This window comes from Schistocerca serialis, chromosome 1 (genome assembly GCF_023864345.2).
Source record: "Schistocerca serialis cubense isolate TAMUIC-IGC-003099 chromosome 1, iqSchSeri2.2, whole genome shotgun sequence".
Lineage (NCBI taxonomy): Eukaryota > Metazoa > Arthropoda > Insecta > Orthoptera > Acrididae > Schistocerca > Schistocerca serialis.
The window spans coordinates 199,653,584-199,674,187 of NC_064638.1; the positions used below are offsets into that span (position 1 = coordinate 199,653,584).

Consider the following 20,604-nt stretch of genomic DNA (forward strand, 5'->3'; position numbering starts at 1 on the left):
AGGAGTCTTGGCTTCACCAAAGAGGTAGAAATGTATCCGACTGGTGTTTAACACTTGAGAGAGGTTTAGAATAGATTCTCAGGTTCACAGCTCGTCCTGACGGCCACCACTGCCGCCGCCGACGCAAGGTAAACACACGTGCGCTCATGACACGCCAGCAAGTGATGTTCAGTTGACACTCAGAACTACGGTCGTTTCCGTCTCTCCTAATTGTTTTGTTTATTCAGCCATAATCTGTAGTTAAACATAATCACGACTGTCAGGACCAATTGAAGCATAAACACAAGATGTCCGATCTAACGAAAAGGATTGATCAGCCACTGTAGAATTTCGAATTGTCTTGATTTTGTATTTCTTTTTGATTGCTCTTTATCGACCCCCACTCAATTTTGGGTATTTTCATTGTGCATTTTAACGTAATTGATATCTCTGACCCCAATTGTATTTAATTTTTTATACACTCCTGGAAATTGAAATAAGAACACCGTGAATTCATTGTCCCAGGAAGGGGAAACTTTATCGACACATTCCTGGGGACAGATACATCACATGATCACACTGACAGACCCACAGGCACATAGACACAGGCAACAGAGCATGCACAATGTCGGCACTAGTACAGTGTATATCCACCTTTCGCAGCAATGCAGGCTGCTATTCTCCCATGGAGACGATCGTAGAGATGCTGGATGTAGTCCTGTGGAACGGCTTGCCATGCCATTTCCACCTGGCACCTCAGTTGGACCAGCGTTCGTGCTGGACGTGCAGACCGCGTGAGACGACACTTCATCCAGTCCCAAACATGCTGAATGGGGGACAGATCCGGAGATCTTGCTGGCCAGGGTAATTGACTTACACCTTCTAGAGTACGTTGGGTGGCACGGGATACATGCAGACGTGCATTGTCCTGTTGGAACAGCAAGTTCCCTTGCCGGTCTAGGAATGGTAGAACGATGGGTTCGATGACGGTTTGGATGTACCGTGCACTATTCAGTGTCCCCTCGACGATCACCAGTGGTGTACGGCCAGTGCAGGAGATCGCTCCCCACACCATGATGCCGGGTGTTGGCCCTGTGTGCCTCGGTCGTATGCAGTCCTGATTGTGGCGCTCTCCTGCACGGTGCCAAACACGCATACGACCATCATTGGCACCAAGGCAGAAGCGACGCTCATCGCTGAAGACGACACGTCTCCATTCGTCCCTCCATTCACGCCTGTCGCGACACCACTGGAGGCGGGATGCACGATGTTGGGGCGTGAGCGGAAGACGGCCTAACGGTGTGCGGGACCGTAGCCCAGCTTCATGGAGACGGTTGCGAATGGTCCTCGCCGATACCCCAGGAGCAACAGTGTCCCTAATTTGCTGGGAAGTGGCGGTGCGGTCCCCTACGGCACTGCGTAGGATCCTACGGTCTTGGCGTGCATCCGTGCGTCGCTGCGGACCGGTCCCAGGTCGATGGGCACGTGCACCTTCCGCCGACCACTGGCGACAACATCGATGTACTGTGGAGACCTCACGCCCCACGTGTTGAGCAATTCGGCGGTACGTCCACCCGGCCTCCCGCATGTGCCACTATACGCCCTCGCTCAAAGTCCGTCAACTGCACATACGGTTCACGTCCACGCTGTCGCGGCATGCTACCAGTGTTAAAGACTGCGATGGAGCTCCGTATGCCACGGCAAACTGGCTGACACTGACGGCGGCGGTGCACAAATGCTGCGCAGCTAGCGCCATTCGACGGCCAATACCGCGGTTCCTGGTGTGTCCGCTGTGCCGTGCGTGTGATCATTGCTTGTACAGCCCTCTCGCAGTGTCCGGAGCAAGTATGGTGGGTCTGACACACCGGTGTCAATGTGTTCTTTTTTCCATTTCCAGGAGTGTATTTTTATCGACCTCCAGACATGGTCATCAGTCATTTTACCATTAAAAAACCTTACAATTGTTAGGAATTTCGCTTCACAGTTGTGAAAACCCAGTATCAATATTTTATCATCTCACACATAATTTTGCTAACACTGCTATGTCATGAAGTCAGAGTGAAGCCAAACCCTAATAGATAAACTTTCAGATTTTCATTTTTGCAACATATAGTTACGTCTGAACCTGTACACTAATTTCTGTTAGCGATGTTGTTGTTGTTGTGGTCTTCAGTCCTGAGACTGGTTTGATGCAGCTCTCCACACTTCCCTGCAATACTAAATTGTTGATCCCTTGATGCCTCAGAACATGTCCTAACAACCGATCCCTTCTTCTAGTCAATTTTGTGCCACAAACTTCTCTTCTCCCCAGTCCTATTCAATACCTCCTCATTAGTTATATGATCTACCCATCTGATCTTTAGTACTCTTCTGTAGCATCACATTTCGAAAGCTTCTATTCTCTTCTTGTCCAAACTATTTATCGTCCATGTTTCACTTCCATACATGGCTATGCTCCATACAGATACTTTCAGAAACGACTTCCTGACTCTTAAATCTATACTCGATGTTAACAAATTTCTCTTCTTCAGAAAAGCTTTCTTTGCCATTGCCAGTCTACATTTTATATCCTCTCTACTTCGACCATCATCAGTTATTTTGCTCCCAAAATAGCAAAACTCCTTTACTACTTTAAGTGTCTCATTTCCTAATCTAATTCCCTCAGCATCACCCGACTTAATTCGACTACATTCCATTACCCTCGTTTTGCTTTTGTTGATGTTCATCTTATATCCTCCTTTCAAGACACTATCCATTCCGTTCAACTGCTCTTCCAAGCCCTTTGCTCTCTCTGACAGAATTACAATGTTTTTATTTTTTCTCCATGGATTTTAATACCTACTAAGAATTTTTCTTTTGTTTCCTTCACTGCTTGCTCAATATACAGATTGAATAACATTGTGGAGAGGCTACAACCCTGTCTCACTCCCTTCCCAACCACTGCCTGTCTTTCATGTCCCTCGAATCTTATAACTGCCATCTGGTTTCTGTACAAATTGTAAATAGCCTTTTGCTCCCTGTATTTTACCCCTGCCACCTTCAGAATCTGAAAGAGAGTATTCCAGTCAACATTGTCAAAAGCTTCCTCTAAGTCTACAAATGCTAGAAATGTAGGTTTGCCTTTCCTTAATCTAGCTTCTAAGATAAGTCGTAGGGTCAGTATTGCCTCACGTGTTCCAATATTTCTACGGAATCCAAACTGATCTTCCCCGAGGTCGGCTTCTACCAGTTTTTCCATTCGTCTGTAAAGAATTCGCGTTAGTATTTTGCATCCGTGACTTATTAAACTGATTGTTCGGTAATTTTCACATCTGTCAGCACCTGCTTTCTTTGGGATTGGAATTTTTTATATTCTTCTTGAAGTCTGAGGGTATTTCGCCCGTCTCGTACATCTTGCTCACCAGATCGTAGAGTTTTGTCAGGACTGGCTGTCCCAAGGCCGTCAGTAGTTCTAATGGAATGTTGTCTACTCCCGGGGCCTTGTTTCGACTCGGGTCTTTCAGTGCTCTGTCAAACTCATCGCGCAGTATCTTATCTCCCATTTCATCTTCATCTACATCCTCTTCAATTTCCATAATATTGTCCTCAAGTACGTCGCCCTTGTATAGACCATCTATATAATCCTTCTGTTAGCGATAATGTATCCTTTACAGGGAGTGCAGTGGAACCGATATTGAGATCATTGTCTGATTATATCACTGTCCATACTGCTGCACTCTTCTGAACTCTGCATGCGCGAGATGGTATCCTTGCAGGTTGTAAATTCAGCACCAAGTTCCCAAAACACTCACAGAGCGTCCTTGCGCAACTGTGATAGGAAGATAGATCAGAACCAGTCTCACACGTGTTAGATATGATGTGAATTTTAAATATTTCATAGATCGTTGAGATTTAGGAAAAAGATCCTTTTCTAAGTTTCAGTCCAGATGTTCATTAGTGAAAATACACCAAGCTACAAAATTTGCTCAAAACAGTCACATTACTTTCAGCTGAGTTGAAATCTTTTTTTTTTTTTTTTTTCGTGAGCTGTCGTCAGTGGTGAATTCTAAGTGTCACATACATTTTTCTTCCTATCAAGTTAAATTGTGTCCCTTTGGCCAAAGAAGTCGAATTTACACAACTTAACTGCACTAAAGTGCTAATGTTGTTGCAGTTGCTTTATAATTAAACAAGCAACTGAAGGCAAGATAGGTAAATAGCTTATAAAATAGCTCATTGTTGGTATAAAAATAAACGTGTAATCTCTTCACTTATTGATTTGGACACCCACAAAATTTCTCCTTTCACCATCTATCAATAGTCCTTGAAACACATTATTGCACTGAAAAAATCTAATGTTACTTCTATTGCTACGACTTGTGGTCCATAACAAGATAAAAATTAACTTCTTAGAGATGGAAATTACATAAATAATAGCCAGGAACTCTTTTCCTGTTTTCGTGTAATACTGATTACCTGATGCCCAGAACTATCTTGTTCACAGTACCTTCCAACCCCAACTGAGACACATCATTGGCTAATATCAAAGATTTCGCTGGTTAATACAGAAATAGACAGGGTGCCCGAACTCAAACTAGATATCTTCAGAACAGGTGAAAATGCCCCAGAAACTGTTAACCATATTGGCTAAGAATAGGTGATCGTTTTTAGTACTGCAGGGGTCAACATGTAATACTTTAGTAGCTTTATTCACAGTTTTGTTATGGTATGTGTCCCATACTAATATATTTTCTCCTTTATCTTGTTGTGATAAACTAGGGCACACGACAGACAGCAACGCGTATCTCATAACCTCGGTACAGTTTATTAGTGTTGGCCAGTTTCTCGCTTGCTTTTTAGCGATGACTATATTTGGACTTGGTTGAGTACATCAGACTTGTGCTTCTGTAAACCGTTCATGTGCACTAACGTCAATAAACGAGATGTGCACTACATCATAGTAGTAAATTACCTTGTGTCATATTATTATGTACAGTAACGTGGCAGTTTTAGATTGGTGGATCTTTTGAACTGCCGTCATTTCAAGTTCGGCTAGATGTCAGGCCTAAACCATCATGTTGGCACCAATCTTAATCGAAAAAGAAATTGGACAGTAGACAGTATGAGATTCTGTGTGTGGTCCTCCTTGCTTGCTTGTGTGTTGCTTGTTTTCTTTTGTCATTTTGAATTGAATGAAGAGATGAATTTTGGTTCATCATGAGGTCTGACTCTCACAACATTATAATAGATCGCTATGGCAATGTGTCAGCTGGACGTAGACCGAAAGCCCTGAAAGAGAGCAGCAGGGCGTGTTCCATCTCACCGCTCCTCACCCTGTCGGCCGTGTAAGTTCTCCTTTGTTTACACTCGTGACCAACTGTCAGTCATAGCGCCTGCACTACAATGTAGTTTGTGTATGTAATCCATACATATAATAAAAATGGAATTATGTATGTGTGTATGTGTCTATGTTCCACATCTCCTTCTAAGGCTCTGGAAAAATTGCAACCAAGCTTGGTACACATATCCCCCACTGTCAGACAACAATCATTCTGAGTGTAAGAACTACCTACTTCTCATGTTCAGGCGATATAACGTCAGAAGAATTGAGATGTGTGAAGAAATCTTTAATCATGTATGACTTTAAATTTATTACTTCTGTCCTGCTAATTCTATTCGCAATAAATTTCGCAGACGCTACCAACATAGCCCTCTAAATGCATCTGCAAAACTATACCACGGTACCACACATAGTTCAGGAGAAATGATGTGATAAACCACTGAAATGGGGGAAAAACTAGAGTATCATGCTAGACCTTTAAATTTAATGCTTGATTGTTACACATTCTATTCGCAACATATTTTGCAGAAACTATCCCCAAGTTGTTGTGGTGGTCTTCAGTCCTGAGACTGGTTTGATGCAGCTCTCCATGCTACTCTATCCTGTGCAAGTTTCTTCATCTCCCAGTACCTACTGCAACCTACATCCTTCTGAATCTGTTTAGTGTATTCATCTCTTGGTCTCCCTCTACGATTTTTACCCTCCACGCTTCCCTCGAATACTAATTTGGTGATCCCTTGATGCCTCAAACATGTCCTAACAACCGATCCCTTCTTCTAGTCAAGTTGTGCCACAAACTTCTCTTCTCCCCAGTTCTATTCAATACCTCCTCATTAGTTATATGATCTACCCATCTGATCTTCAGCATTCTTCTGTAGCACCACATTTCGAAAGCTTCTATTCTCTTCTTGTCCAAACTATTTATTGTCCATGTTTCACTTCCATTCATAGCTACGTTCCATACAAATACTTTCATAAACGACTTCCTGACACTTAAATCTATACTCGATGTTAACAAATTTCTCTTCTTCAGAAACGCATTCCTTGCTATTGCCAGTCTATATTTTATATCATCTCTACTTCGACCATCATCAGTTATTTTGCTCCCCACATAACAAAACTCCTTTACTACTTTAAGTGTCTCATTTCCTAATCTAATTCCCTCAGCATCACCCGTCTTAATTCGACTACATTCCATTACCCTCGTTTTGCTTTTGTTGATGTTCATCTTATATCCTCCTTTCAAGACACTATCCATTTCGTTCAACTGCTCTTCCAAGGCTTTTGCTGTCTCTGACAGAATTACAATGTCATCGGCAAACCTCAAAGTTTTTATTTTTTCTCCGTGGATTTTAATACCTACTCCGAATTTTATTTCGTTTCCTTCACTGCTTGCTCAATATACAGATTAAATAACATCGAGGAGAGGCTACAACCCTGTCTCACTACCTTCCCAACCAGTGCCTCCCTTTCATGTCCCTCGACTGTTATAACTGCCGTGTTGTTTCTGTACAAATTGTAAATAGCCTATCGCTACCTGTATTTTACCCCTGCTGCCTTCAGAATTTGAGAGTATTCCAATCAACTTTGTCAAAAGTCTACTGAATCCAAACTGATCTATCGTCTTATACTACTGAATATGCGTACACAAATATGTGATCGTACAACATGTAGTTCAAGAGACAAGACGTCATAGTCATTGAGATGCATGAAAAACTCTTCATCGTGTTGAATTTTTAATATATTTGTTCTTCACTACTCTCATACAGTCGAGTCAACTTAAAGAAATCCCTGACACCTGGCAGAGCTATTGAGAGCTTTCAGCTGTGAAGGGTAAAAGTCTGTAGGCGAAAACGATAGCGATATAAAGAGCTATGAAGCGGTATTGCCATAGAGACATTTTTAAACTTGAGTTGTAGACTTGTAGCTATAAATATCGTTTATAGTCAAATTCTGAATTTAATCAACATTATAGAAAATTTGTATTTTGCACACCATGTCCCTTTTTTTTTAAATTTGGATACTGTACTTATACATTTCTACATTGAGCACATGATGGTTGATCCAGAAGTAAGGTTCCCAAACAGGGCCAGCTGCACGGGAAGGTGCTAGGCGAAATCGGCCAACACCGCTGTACGCAGCCGTTCCCCCGCTCCCCTCTGTTTCGGCCAGCTCCAAGATCCACAGAGCCGCTCAGTGTTGGCTCAGCAGTCGTCCGCGATGGAGGTGCCCGTTGTTGATAGTTCGGTTTTTGCACACGAGAGGGACTGCACCCGTGAGTATTCATCGTCAGTTGACAAAAGGGTGTGGCGAGAAGTGTATGCCCGTTCAACACATCCAAAAATGGTGCAGAGAGTTTAGTGCCGGTCGGAAGGAGGTCCGCTATGAAGGAAGGAGTGGAAGACTTTCAGTTTATGAGGCGGTTAACGAGATGCGAATTGGTTCAAAGCAATAGGATCACCGTAAGTGAAATTGTTGCTCGGATTCCTGGAAGGTTGGCACAAGAACCTGGGAATCACAAGTGTCGCGATCGGTTGGTACCGTGTCTGATGACAGCGGAGCATGACGAGGAGCGCCTTCACTGGGCTCATCAGCTTCTTCAGAAGTGTGAAGAAGATACAGAATGATTGTTGGACTCTATTGTTACGAGAAACGAAATGTGCGTCTTTCATTTCACTCTCGAAACGAAAGAAAAATCCAAACAATGGTGTCAATCCGGGTTACCAGTCGCAGAGAAGTTCAAACAAATTCCTTCTGCTGGCAAAGTCATGGCTACTGTGTTTTGGGGTCGTAAAGGGCTATTGGTGATCTATTTCGTGGAATACGGAATAACAATCAGAAAGTTAATGTGAAACACTAAAAAAATTCAGACGAGCCATCCAGAGCCGCCGGAGAACACGACTGACAGAAGGTCTAACAGTGCTTCAGTATAACGCTACCTCACGTCTCCCGCCAAACCCAGAAACTTTTGACAAACTTTGGTTGGACTCTCGTGCCCCACCCACATTACAGTCCGGACCTCGCACCGATTATCCTTGTTCCCCAAGCTAAATGAACACTTGGATGGCCAACGCTTCCCGAGCAACGATGAAGTCAAAGAAGAAATGAAACGCTTCCTCAACGGGTTGGCAGCGGAGTTCGACATTGGGATACAGTAATTGGAGCACCGCCTAGAAAAATGCATTGAAAAAGATGGCGATTATGTAGGAAAATAGAGATAAGTTTCTTATTTCCAATGATGCAAATTTCTATGAGAATAACCGATGTTACCTATTTGCAAAATTGAAGGGGAACTTACTTCTGGATCAACTCTCGTATTTTTTTGTACTACTGTTTCATAATTTCAAAATTGTTTTCACGAATACATGGAAATGAAATTTTTTCGCATTAAATTACAAACATAGTTAACTTTTTATTCTTTTCCAACAGAAAATTAGTAAAATGAATAACTGGTAATGCCACTTTTGTCAGATAGTGAAATATAGATCTCATATAGTCCAAATAACAATTTTTTTTCTGTACAAAGCTTTCAACAAATAATTCGATTTAGTTCACCAATACACGACAGAGTGTTATGTATACACGAACAAGCACCTTGTCTTCTCTGTACTCCCCAGGGAAACCACTGATATAGCTACTGATGTGTATCAGTATGGAGTTGGGAGAAACAGAAGAAGAGATCTTAGAGATTATTTACGCTGAATACTACTTCCATACATATCTCTAAGGTGTCAGCATGGCATGTGTTCTGATATTCATTATATATGCACATTTCCTGGCTACACTTCAAAACTTTTATGATTGTCTGATCCAGGAACACTTCAAAAATCATAATGCGGTTTTTATGCAATATCTGAGGATATCGATCTCGATGTTACACCACTGCTGCAGGGCGCAGCCGGCAGCCACCAACGAGTTGCATGGACAACAACTCTATCTGTCTGAATCCCCAAGCAAGATGGAGTAATGATAAGATTTTGGACTCACACTGTGAAAAAGAGTTCTTAAAGTCCTTTTCCGACAACCCACATTTATGTTTTCTATGCATTTTCTAAATCGACTAAGATGAATTCTAGGATTTAGCCCTTCAAATAACACAGATGATTTCCTTCCCCAAACCGCCCTTCTGTTCCTTATCCAATGACATCGTCCCCAGAGTGACGTTAAATTCTAACCTCTGTCCCCGATGGATCGTCTTCCAATGACTTCCTCCACTGGCTACTCCCTCAGTTCTACCAGTAAAGCCTCCAATCCCATTTCTTTAAACAATCGAAATCTCATCTATAAAACGTCACATCTCCTTAACTGCGTGTCATGCAATGGTATAGTTTTTGTAGGCTCATTAAGTGGTACATGTCGATATTGTCTACAAAATGTGCTGCTAGCGGAGTTAAGTAGTAAGAAAGAAAGAAATTAAAATTTCATGCCTGGTGCCATGTTCTACTGCATGCAGAACAAGAATGAAGTAAGCGATAAATCGTTTTCCATTCATTCTTTTGTAGGGGAGTGTCAGCTTGAAAAAGTTTCCAAAACGTTTGATGTTATGTGTAAAGTTTGTTGCAAGTTGCTAAGTTCTAGTATTGTCAAATACTGGATGAATATGGTCTTAGTACTTTCCACGCCTTGTGTTACGCTGCCTCATAATATATCACAGTTTATAATCTTAATCCTTGGCATATTCTGTTAAACCTTTGACGTAAGATTATTGCTTTTAGTGAGTAGTTTTTGATATCATTTTAAATTTTTAAATTTCCTCAAAAATTATATGAAATACTGAAAATATAATAAACGTTTCGCCTGAAAACCATTAGGTAGGCAACCTGCAACTGGAATCATGCACCGTGCACTGTGCCGTTTATCAATATACACACGTCAACAAAAGTTTTGCATCTATCCTTTATTTCGAAATTCAGCTCACAGAAAACAGAAATTCTGGGGCATGGATATACGAGTTTGCCATGTATCCAGGTCACAAAATCGAAAAAAAAAAACATTTGTGTAACGACAAAACGGTCTGTTTCCCATGGTGGACTTTTCACAATTCTGAACAACGTCAATACGCTGTCGAACGTCTTCTTCTTCGGATACAGGCTTGAATCTGTCGTGGCATGCCACTGCTACGTAAAATCATCATGCCAGCCTCGGTCCAAATGTAGACACTGGTCAATGGTGATCCTGCTTTAGTCGCGTAAATCATGTGTGTTCAAAGCTTCCATGTCCGAGGAATAGGCAGGCCATTCCATTCTGGCGATCCTACCACGCTGAAGGAGCATGTTCACGTGAAAAACACGATGAGCACGTGCGTTACCATCCATCAAGATGAAATTTTCACAAAAATGTTGGCGATACAGTCCCAGTATTGATATCAGAGTCTCGTCTCCGTTCGGCAGAGCAGTAAGACTGCCCCCAACAACAACAAGAGGCGTATCGTGGCCCCACTTAATGCTTCCCCAGAACATCTCTCCACCGCCACCTTGTTGTACATATGGAGGTGTTCAATGTTACCGGATCGTCTGCTGTTATCAGGGTGCAAACCTCATCCGAGTTTCATCCATAAACAACACAGGACGCCAATGTTGGGGCATCCATTTTGCGTAATTACTTGCCCATCTGTAAAGGATTAAGTGGTGTTGTGAAATACGACGTTGTGCTTATTCTATACCACAACCACATTATATTGATTAGACACTGTAGACTACCCACAAAAAACAGACGCAGTTGATAAAAGTAAACTGTCGGAAAACCAGAGGGCTGACGGGTTCTGAGGTAGCTTGATTACACGAGCTACAGCATGTGAAATGGCAGATAAAGACCCTAGCGAGGATGGCGAACGAGAGGCAGTTGCTGCAATGTAGAGCTATTCCCGCATTACAGCACGCACAGCTCACGTGAAACAGAAGTAATGGCTTATATGGCCGTGAGCTCGCGGAAGGTAGCACAGCTCCATAGTCAATAACACTGTCGTTGGTTGGAGCAATATGACAATTACGGGGGACTACTGCGGCATACTGCAATCTGAATACTAGACGCAACTAGAAGCTCGCGAAAAATTTATTAAGTTCACAATAATTCATGTCATATATTTACATGTCTGACGCACCAAACATTGCTTCTTCAATGCAAAAAGCATACGTACTCGACTCGACTCACTCAGGATGAAAATGTGGAACACGTATGCTGCTACAACACGTATCAGTACCAGTCTCACTATCGGAACTGTAGTAGCACGCCCCGGCCAGTAAACCACGACGTAGATTACAGTCTGGTTATCCTGAACTATAACCCAACGTTCCCACACTACGGCTCTGAGACAGACTCTTGGTGAGCCCACTCACTTCGCGTATTCTAAGCAAATTATCTGTCTATTTTGTTCCAGAGGATATGAAGTTGTAAAGTCGCCGAGAAGTCATAGATGGCGGGAATCTAGTCAACAAAATTCTATATATTTTGAAATAGCATCAGCTTTTATAACTTTAAAGAAGCATAAAAAGGGATCTCACTTATTTCACTCTTTCTGAGAGTCGTCGCTCAGGCGACATTGTTGTTGTTGTTGTTGTGGTCTTCAGTGCTGAGACTGGTTTGATGCAGCTCTCCTTGCTGCTCTATCCTGTGCAAGCTTCTTCATCTCCCAGTACCCAGCCGGCCGCGGTGGTCTAGCGGTTCTAGGTGTTCAGTCCGGAGCCGCGCGACTGCTACGGTCGCAGGTTCGAATCCTGCCTCGGGCATGGATGTGTGTGATGTCCTTAGGTTAGTTAGGTTTAAGTAGTTCTAAGTTCTAGGGGACTGATGACCATAGATGTTAAGTTCCATAGTGCTCAGAGCCATTTGAACCATCCCAGTACCCACTGCAACCTACATCCTTCTGAATCTGCTTAGTGTATTCATCTCTCGGTCTCCCTCTACGATTTTTACCCTCCACGCTGCCCTCCAATACTAAATTCTCAATGGAGAGAAGTCTTCCGAAGTAAGAGCGATTTCAGGTGTGCCGCAGGGGAGTGTCGTAGGACCGTTGCTATTCACAATATACATAAATGACCTTGTGGATGACATCGGAAGTTCACTGAGGCTTTTTGCGGATGATGCTGTGGTATATTGAGAGGTTGTAACAATTGAAAATTGTACTGCAATGCAGGAGGATCTGCAGCGAATTGACGCATGGTGCAGGGAATGGCAATTGAATCTCAATGTAGACAAGTGTAATGTGCTGCGAATACATAGAAAGAAAGATCCCTCATCATTTAGCTACAATATAGCAGGTCAGCATTTGGAAGTAGTTAATTCCATAAATTATCTAGGAGTACGCATTAGGAGTGATTTAAAATGGAATGATCATATAAAGTTGATCGTCGGTAAAGCAGATGCCAGACTGAGATTCATTGGAAGAATCCTAAGAAAATGCAATCCGAAAACAAAGGAAATAGGTTACAGTACGCTTGTTCGCCCACTGCTTGAATACTGTTCAGCAGCGTGGGATCCGTACCAGGTAGGGTTGATAGAAGACATAGAGAAGATCCAACGGAGAGCAGTGCACTTCGTTACAGGATCATTTAGTAATAGCAAAAGCGTTACGGAGATGATGGATAAACTCCAGTGGAAGACTCTGCAGGTGAGACGCTCAGTAGCTCGGTACAGGCTTTTGTTGAAGTTTCGAGAACATACCTTCACCGAGGAATCAAGCAGTATATTGCTCCCTCCTACGTATATCCCGCGAAGAGACCATGAGGATAAAATCAGAGAGATTAGAGTCCACACAGAGACATACCGACAATCCTTCTTTCCACGAACAATACGAGACTGGAATAGAAGGCAGAACCGATAGAGGTACTCAAGGTACCCTCCGCCACATACCGTCAGGTGGCTTGCGGAGTATGGATGTGGATGTAGAAATTGGTGATCCCTTGATGCCTCAGAACGTGTCCTACCAACCGATCCCTTTTTCTAGCAAGTTGTGCCACGAACTCCTCTTATCCCCAATTAATTCAGTACCTCCTCATTAGTTATGTGATCTACCCACTGAAGCGACATTGAAGCATAATAATAATCGCAGTTGTACATCCTTCGAAAACTGAACATATTATCTGGTAAAAATTAATGTAACGTTGCATATGAATCGAAACCATGACCATTCTTGTTCATATTTTTGCAGTTTCTTATATGAAACTTAATCATTCAGTACACTGTGACGCGGCCGATCTAGCCGCAATTTATAAATCACGCTAAGTGCGATCACGTCAATACGCTGTCGCATATCAAATGAAAACGGGACAAACGGGAAAAAGTAAAGTGTTTATTATTACAAGAGAAATCGCCATTACTGTTGATACGTATATCGCATAGTGAAGCAACACAGTCAATATCTTCATGAAAAAAGTTGACGGTTGTCCGCGGAAACATGGTTGTACCCAGAGGTGCAACACCGACGATTTAACACGGAAGTTGCGCCCCTGCAGGATCCACGCCGATTTCTCCCCAAGCGCGCAACGCGGCTGCGGTCAACGTATGGCTCTTCTCCTGGGAGTCAAGAACCTTTTGTCCGATGAACCACTGCCTGATTACTGTCACCCTCGCACCCTCATATTGCTGATTTAACACAGACATTAGGTGACTATCAAATACTACAGGACCCATGCCGACTTCTCCTCAAGTGAGTAACACGGCTACACTCAACGTGTGGATCCACTCCTGGGAGTCAAGTATCTTACTTCCATTGTAACACTGCCCATTTAATGTATCCCTCACACCTTCACATTAACGAATTAACGAAAAATTGCGTCCCTATTAAACACTAAAGGATCCGTGCCAATTACACACGAAGCGAGAAACGCACCTACGGTCAACGTATCGATCTTCTCCTGGGAGTCAAATATCTCTTTTCCGACGCACCACTGCCAGTGTACTGTATCCCTCACACCCACACATTGACGACTTATCACAGAAATTGCGTCGTTGTTAAGTACTAAAGGATCCATGACGACTTCTGCCTAAGCGAGTAACGCGGCTACGGTCAACGTATGGATTTTATTTTAGGATTCAAGTACCTTTTTTCCCATGCACCACTGCTGGTTTACTGTATGCCTTGCACCCCCACATTGAATATTTAACACACAAAATGCGTCGCTATTAAATACTAAAAGGTCCATGCTAACTTCTTCGCAAGCGGGTAATGCAGCTACGGTCAAGGTACGGATATTTTCCTGGTAGTCATTCAACTTTTTTCCGATGCACCACTACCAGTTTACTGTACTCTCGCACACTCACATTGACGAATTAACACAAAAATGTCATCGCTATTAAATACTAAAGAATCCATTGAGACTTCTCCCCGAGAGAGAAACGCGGATATGGATGACATATGGACCTTCTCCAGGGAGTCAAGTAACCATTTTCTGCTGCACCACTGCCATTTTACTGTAGCCCTTGCACCATCAGATACACGAATTAACACTGTGTCACTATTAAATACTACAGTAAACTTGTATATCCTCTCCTGGGAGTCAAGTATCGATTAAAGATGCACCTCTGGCAGTTTGCTGTTTCCCTCGAACCCCCAAAATGAAGTTTTAACACAGAAATAAAGTCGCTACTAAATACTAAAGCGTCTACGCCAACTTGTCCCGTGTAATGTAGCAACAGTAAACCTGTGGATCCTCTCCTGGAAGTCAACTATCGTTTACCGATTCACCTCTACCAGTTTATTGTATCCCTTGAACCCCCAAAATGAGGATTTAACACGGAAATAACGTCGCTATTAAATACTAAAGCGTCTATGCCGACTTCTCCCCTGTGGATCTTCTCCTTTGAGTCAAGTATCGTTTACCGATGCACCTCTGCCAGTTTGCTGTATCCTTCGAACCCGTAAATTGAAGATTTTACACAGAAATAACGTCTCTATTTAGTACTAAAGCGTCCAAGCCGACTTCTCCCCAAGCGAGTAACGTAGCAACATCAAACCTGTGGATACTCTCCTGCGAGTGAAGTATCGTTTACCAACGCACCACTGCCGTTTACTGTACGCTCGAACTCCCAAAATGAATATTTAACACAGAAATAACGTAGCTATTAAATGCTAAAGCGTCCATGCCGACTTCTCCCCAAGCGAGTAAAGTAGCTACAGTAAACATGTGGATCCTCTCGTGGGAGGATGACGAATCGTCGTTGAGGAGTGAGACAATCTGGACCAACAGTGCCTTGATGAACTTGCGGATAGTATGCCACGATGAATACAGGCATGCATCAATGCAAGAGAACATGCTACTGGGTATTAGAGGTACCGGTGTGTACAGCAATCTGGACCACCGGCTCTGAAGGTCTCGCAGTATGGTAGTACAACATGCAATAAAAAGCGTAGAAATGATGTTTATATTGAGCTCTGTTCCAGTTTTCTATACAGGTTCCGGAACTCGCAGAACCTACGTGATGCAAAACTCTTTTTGATATACAGGGTGGTCCATTGATAGTGACCGGGCCAAATATCTCATGAAATAAGCATCAAACTAAAAACTACAAAGAACGAAACTCGTCCAGCTTGAAGGGGGAAACCAGATGGCGCTATGGTTGGCCGGCTAGATGGCGCTGAGGTCAAAACGGATATCAACTGCGTTTTTTTAAATAGGAACCCCCACTTTTAATTACATATTCGTGTAGTACGTAAAAAAAATATGAAAGTCTTAGTTGGACCACTTTTTTCGCTTTATGATACATGGCGCTGTAATAGTCACAAACGTATAAGTACGTGATATCACGTAACATTCCGCCACTGCGGACAGCATTTGCTTCGTGATACATTACCCGTGTTAAAATGGACCATTGACCAATTGCGGAAAAGGTCGATATCGTGTTGATGTATGACTATTGTGATCAAAGTGCCCAACGGGAGTGTGCCGTATTTGCTGTTCGGTATCCTGGACAACATCATCCAAGTGTCCGGACCGTTCGCCGGGTAGTTACGTTATTTAAGGAAACAGGAAGTGTTCAGCCACATGTCAAACGTCAACCACGACCTGCAACAAATGGTGGTCCCCAAGTAGGTGTTTTAGTTGCTGTCACGGCTAATCCGCACATCAGTAGCAGACAAATTGCGCGAGAATCGGGAATCTCAAAAACGACGGTGTTGAGAAGGCTACATCAACATCGATTGCTCCCGTACCGTATTTCTATGCACCAGGAATTGCATGGCGACGACTTCGAACTTAGTGTACAGTTCTGTTACTGGGCACAAGAGAAATTACGGGACGATGACAGATTTTTTGCACGCGTTCTGTTTAGCGGCGAAGCGTCATTCACCAACAACGGTAACGTAAAGCGGTATAATATGCACTATTGGGCAACGGAAAATCCACGATGGCTGCGACAAGTGGAACATCAGCGACCTTGACGGGTTAATGTATGGTGCGGCATTATGGGAGGAAGGATAACTAGCCCCCATTTTATCGATGGCAATCTAAATGGTGCAATGTATGCTGATTTCCTACGTAATGTTCTAGCGATGTTACTACAAGATATTTCTCTGCATGACAAACTGGCGAAGTACTTGCAAAACATGATGGATGTGCGGCACATAGCTCGCTTGCGGTTGAAGCGGTATTGAATGGCATATTTCATGACAGTGGATTGGTCGTCGAAGCACCATACCATGGCCCGCACCTTCACCGGATCTGACGTCCCCGGATTTCTTGCTGTGTGGAAAGTTGAAGGATATTTGCTATCGTGATCCACCGACAACGCCTGACAACATGGGTCAGCGCATTGTCAATGCACGTGCGAACATTGCGGAAGGCGAACTACTCGCTGTTGAGAGGAATGTCGTTACACGAATTGCCAAATGCAATGAGGTTGAGGGACATCATCTTGAGCATTTATTGCATTGTATTTACAGGTAATCACGCTGTAACAGCATGCGTTCTCAGAAATGATAAGTTCACAAAGGTACATGTATCACATTGGAACAACCGAAATAAAATGTTCAAACGTACCTACGTTCTGTATTTTAATTTAAAAAACCTACCTGTTACCCAGTGTTCGTCTGACATTCTGAGCAATATGTTTGTATTACAGCGCCATCTATCACAAAGCGAAAAAAGTGGTCCAACTAAAACATTCATATTTCTTGACGAACTACACGAATATGTAATAAAAAATGGGGGTTCCTATTTTTCAAAACGCATTTGATATCTGTTTGACCTATGGCAGCGCCATCTAGCGGACCAGGCATAGCGCAATCTGGTTTCCCCCTTCAAGCTAGACAAGTTTCGTTCTTCGTAGTTTTTTCATTTGACGCTTATTTCGTGGCCCGGTCACGATCAATGGACCACCCTGTATATATACGTCATTACGTTAATGATACAGCACTGGGTTCACCAGTTGTTGATGTCGAGACTCACACGACACAAATACGAGATCCTGTAGAGGTGCTGACGTAAGAGGATTTTGGAAAGGGCATTGTAGAGAAATGGAGTAAGGCCTAGATCATAAATGTTCTTCGGGCAACAAACGTAGCAAATGTGGAAGTGTATTCATAAGCAGTTCTACGAGTTAACCTACCATTTGCAATAAATTGCATACGTATATCTAGGATAGTTACATTGAAATACATGTAATCAGGGAAGGGCTTTGATATATCTGCGTAAGCAGAAGAAACTAACGATTAAAGTCCGAAAACAATTTATTGGACTGTTCAGTTACCCAAAACAAATTCTCCTAGTATAACACCAACACAAAACAGTGATCCGTCTTCTAATCACAACTACATACAAGAATAAGATAGAAAACAACTGAAATAATTTCCTCCTAGTCTCCGCCAGAGACTTCTCCGATATACCAAGCCTCTTCCTGAGATCAGCGAGAAGATCCAAGCCGGGCTGCCGGGGCGGCAGCTATCCAAGTCTGCTGGCGGTCGATGAACTGCCCATGTGTGTTTTTAAACCTGTTTACAGGCAGGCCAGCAGCAGCATACTACACCGCTCTTTGGCCATAGAGAAACACAAAAGAGACAAATGAAGACAATTAGAGAAAAACATGGTGGACATATAAACGGAGACAAACACTTTTTAAAATACATGGAGCCGTTCACGGGCGTAGAGTCCAAGACAAAATTTGTTAAGACACTTGGGCACATACATAGACGAAAATTGTCACATGCGAACGTAGGTGCACAAAACGAATAACACTGAACCACTTAAGCACAAAACGACGGCACACACATAAACACGAGGCGTTGATCTCCGGCGCGCGAATGTTCACTAAGCGTGTACGAGTTCGGGGACCTGCCAAGAGAGGTGGAGGGGGGGGGGGGGGGGGGGGAGAGGGAGAGGGGAGAGCAGAGATGCCACGGGCAGGGGAGATAGGGGGAAGAGAGGAAGGGGGAGGGGAAGCCCGGGGGAAGAGGGGTGGAGGAAGGGGGATGGGGGGAAAAGGAGAGAGAAGGGAGGGAGGGTGCCTAAAGGAAAAGACACAGGAAGTGGGGGGAGGATCAAAGTTGATAGGAGGGATAGATGGAGGGGAGGAGGACGTCATCAGGGAGGGGGAGCAGGCGGAAGGCACCTTGGGAGAGGGTAAGGAGGGTGGAGAGATGGAGACCGGATGGGACATGGGAATACAAGCGCGGCAGCGAGTGGGGGTGGGAGAGGATGGGTGAGACAAGCTGATGAGGAGGATCGAGTTTATGGGAAGTGTACAGGATCCATATCCTTTCAAGGAAAAGGAGGAGGTGGGGGAATGAGATCATACAGGATCCGCATGGGGGAGGGGAGACGGATGCAATATGCCAGGCGGAGAGCATGGCGTTCGAGGATTTGAAGGGATTGATAAAAGGTAGGGGGAGGGGGCGGAGATCCAGGCCGGATGGGCGTAACAAAGGATAGGGAGGATGAGTGATTTATAGGTGTGGAGTATGGTGGAGGGGTCCAGACCCCACCTATGGCCGGAGAGGAGCTTGAGGAAACAGAGTCGGGAGTGTGCCTTGGCTTGGATTGTCTGGAGATGTGGGGTCCAGGAGAGGCGACGGTCTAAGGCGACGCCAAGGTACTTAAGGGTGGGGGTGAGGGCGATAGGACGGCCATAGATGGTGAGATAGAAATCAAGGAGGCGAAAGGAAGGGGTGGTTTTGCCTACAATGATCGCCTGGGTTTTGGAGGGATCGACCTTGAGCAACCACTGGTTGCACCAAGCGGTGAACAGGTCAAGATGGGGCAGGAGAAGGTGTTGGGAGCGCCGCAGGGTGGGGGCAAGGGCAAGGAAGGCGGTGTCATCGGCAAACTGGAGAAGGTGGACGGGGTGTGACGGCGGCGGCATGTCCGCCGTATACAAAAGGTACAGAAGGGGGGGAGAGGACGGAGCCTTGGGACACACCGGCGGAGGGGAAAAAGGTGTAGGAATCCGTGTTATGGGTGGTGACGTAGGAAGGACGATGGGAGGGAAAGGAGCCGATCAGACGGACGTAGTTAATGGGAAGGGCGAAGGTTTGGAGCTTGAAGAGGAGACCAGAATGCCATACGCGGTCATAAGCACGTTCGAGGTCCAGGGAGAGGAAGATTGCGGAGCGACGGGAATTAAGCTGTTCGGAAAGGAGATGGTGAGGTGAAGGAGAACGTCGTCGGAAGAGAAGGACGACCGAAAGCCACACTGGGTAACGGGAAGGAGGCGGTGCTGGTGGAGATGCTGGTTGAGGATAGATTCCAGGACCTTGCTGAAGACCGAGGTAGGGCTGATGGGACGGTAGGAGGAGACGGCGGACGGCGGTTTACCAGGTTTAAGGAACATCAGGATACGGGAGGTTTTCCACAGGTCGGGATAGTAACCGGTGGACAGGACTACATTGTAGAGCCTGGCCAGGGTGGAGAGGAAAGAGACAGGAGCTTCACGAAGGTGACGGTAGGTGACACGATCGTGACCAGGAGCGGTGTTGCGTTTTGTGCGGAGTGTAGCAATGAGATCCTCCCATGTGTGGCCGAGAGCCTCCCATGTGTGAAAATAGTTCTGGGATCTGCAGCGACCTCTTCCTTATGTTTATGTGGGTCGGTAGTGGCCCCTGGTGGCCGCTGGTGTCTTTGCTGTGGTGTTGTTGTGGTTGTTGCTGCGGCCGTTCATCAATATTGACTGTCGGTTGTGTAGTGAGTGCTTCGGTGTCCCCGCAACGCTGGCAACCCGCGGCTGCAGGCTGTCAGCTTGGTTGCTGGTACCCTAGGCGCCGTGATGTCTGGTGGAGAAGGCCACAGCAGGCTTTATGGTCACCCTGTATTTCTAGCAACTTGTGCCTCTAATAACTAGGTCGTCTGTGGTGTTTTATTCTGACCTATCAGGTCCTAACG

At 44.4% G+C, this 20,604-nt stretch overlaps 1 protein-coding gene across 1 annotated transcript in view; it reads left to right on the forward strand.

Moving 5' to 3' along the window:
* Positions 1-20,604, forward strand: part of LOC126458820 (esterase FE4-like) — a 223,891-nt gene that overhangs the window by 60,989 nt on the left and 142,298 nt on the right. The window lies entirely within an intron of this gene.